Genomic DNA, 2,610 nt, shown 5'->3' with positions numbered 1-2,610 from the left:
CTTTGTTTGGGGTTTGGAGGTGCCCAGATTAGGACCAACTGTGAAGCAATTCAAGCTGCTGTGGGGTCTTGGGCCTTCTTTGGGAAGTTATGGGTCTCTCTGACCCAGCTGCAGTTAGTTAGGTAATTTTCAGATTGGAAAGGGCCAGACCTTTCATATGCAAAAGCCTCTGCACACAGCTTGGGTGGGGCAGGGTCTCAGGGGATCAACAGGGCAGAGCAAGCAGCTATGGCTGCTCCTCAGTCCTATCCTAAGAGGCCCTGCATCTCAGTGCCCCTGTAATCACTGCAAGCACCTCTGAGAGAAAGCCACCCTCGAGTTCTGACTGATGCCAGACAGTCTAGTTTCTCCCCATATGAGTCTGGATCCCCAGAGACTCGCCCGGACCTTGAGTTCAGAGCAGTCAGGAGCTTGAGACTCTCTACTGATTGTAAAAGACAACTGAGTCCTCAGTTGCCAGCTTTTTCCACGTGCAACTCCGTACCTTTGCACTTTAATTCAGCACCTCCTTTGGGTCTCACTGTGCTTTTCTCTTTCCTTCTAGTTGTAGAATTTCCACTCAGCTAGCCTTCCTGTTGTTCTGGATGATGTCCATTTTGTCGTTTAGTTGTATTTTTGAAGTTGTTGTGCGAGGCAGCAATTTCTGGTGTTTACCTATGCCACCATCTTGGTTTCTCTCAACAATGTTAATTTTTCTAATCCATAAATATCGGATATCTCTCAATTTATTTGTGTTTTCTTTGACTCCTTTCATCAATGACTTTGTAGTTTTCAGTATATAGATATTTCACCACTTTGGTTAAATTTATTCCTAAATATTTTTATGTTATTGTAAAAAGAATTGTTTTCTATATTTCTGAATAGACATTTTTTTTTTTTTCTGAAGAAGACATACAAATGACAGACAGGTACAGGAAAACATGTTCTCCATCACAAATCATTAGGAATATTATCTGCAATTTTATGAGTGAAATTACTTTTCCTATTGATGTGGTAATAAATTCTTCCTACTCTTTCAAAACCTTTGTATCTCCTAAGAGATAAAGGTACTTTGTGACTCTTTTCATTTCCTGTTAAATCCCTCCCTAGTTTATGGACCTTTCTCCAATCCAATCTTCCTTTTTCTGTTTTGAAACATGATGGTTTACTTCAGTACTTAAGAGTTTTGGGTTCTATGCAAATTTCAGTTGAGAAAAATGGAACATCTCATTGTTTTGCTACCAAAAACCTTTATAATTGGGTTAATATATTCATCACAGTTGCATGCATTTCTATTTGTGACTTTTCCTTCAGAAGTTGGCAAAATTAGAAAAAGACAGCAATAGCAGAGATAAAATGTGCATGGAATAAGCAAAGATTATAGAAAAAGTAATGTAGAGTTAAAACATTATAATACAAGACTATGTTTAGGAAAATAAGGAGTTATTTTATTGTTTTTTATTTTCAGTTATTTCAATTTCAATAAAAATTGTAAAAAAGAAAAGAATTTCTTTGAGTGCATGCTTTAGGGAAACAAGCTGTATTTCAGAATTGAGATGAATCAATACTTTGTTCATAGATTGAGGAAGGTCTGAAGACTCTGGATCTCTCTGATGAAAGCTATTTTTCTATGATTACTTTGTTATTGATATATGATGTGTACTTAATGTACAACTGAGTTTTAGCTTCTGTGTACATTTCTAAGAATTATAGAAAGGTAAACAACTCCAAATAAATTTTATACAATACTCTCTATAACAAATGAAAATGTAAATATATTTGAGGTCAATTGTCTGGGTGATTGATTTGGACATTTTATTGCTGAGGAATTCTCCCACTTAAGAGAAGAAACAAACATTTCTTTAGTCCATAGTCCCATGTTCATTGTATTTTTTTCTCAAATTCTTCTCAACCCAAATTAAATTGCTCCCAAACTTTCCATTTTAAAAAAAAATCACCTCTGCCATTTGTCCTTTAATGATCCTCTACTTTTCTGTATTAGCCTCCTTCCTATTATCTTTAATTGCCTGAGTGTTGTTCTTGCATTTGAGCTAGAAATATCTCAATCACTTCCAAATTTCTAGATTTGGTAGAACATAAAGCTTATATAATTTGGGGTGAGGGGTCTCTTTAAGTAACATGACCTAAATTTATCATAACCAGGCAGAGCTTTGGAAGAAACTTGTGCAAGTGAAGGACCTTGAAGTTTGAATTTATGGTAAATCTTCCCAGTATAATTAATCCATTTCATATCTGCTCTTCCTTTCAATTGATTTATATATTTACTGAAGAACAGAATATAACAGAGCTTTGGCAACCATTATTTTGTGCCTTATCTTCACCAACTATGAAGACAGCCAGTTGTGTAAAGAAGTATCTGTGGATTTGGTAGAAATTCTCAGAGATAAAATTCTTATCAATTTATATATGCCTATGAACAAAATTGAAGTTAGATGAGATACTGAGCTAGGAAGACAATTGTTTAGCCATGCAATTTTCACTTTGAAAGAGAAGTTGCTGAAGACAAAGAGAGTCATGGATATAAAGAGGTGACTTATAGGAAACCAGTTTTGCATTTCTTATAGTGAAAAATAATATATAAATGCAAAAGGAATTTCAGAAGCAGTAATC

This window comes from Myotis davidii, unplaced genomic scaffold (assembly GCF_000327345.1).
Source record: "Myotis davidii unplaced genomic scaffold, ASM32734v1 scaffold707, whole genome shotgun sequence".
Taxonomy (NCBI): domain Eukaryota; kingdom Metazoa; phylum Chordata; class Mammalia; order Chiroptera; family Vespertilionidae; genus Myotis; species Myotis davidii.
This window is presented reverse-complemented; position numbering follows the sequence as displayed.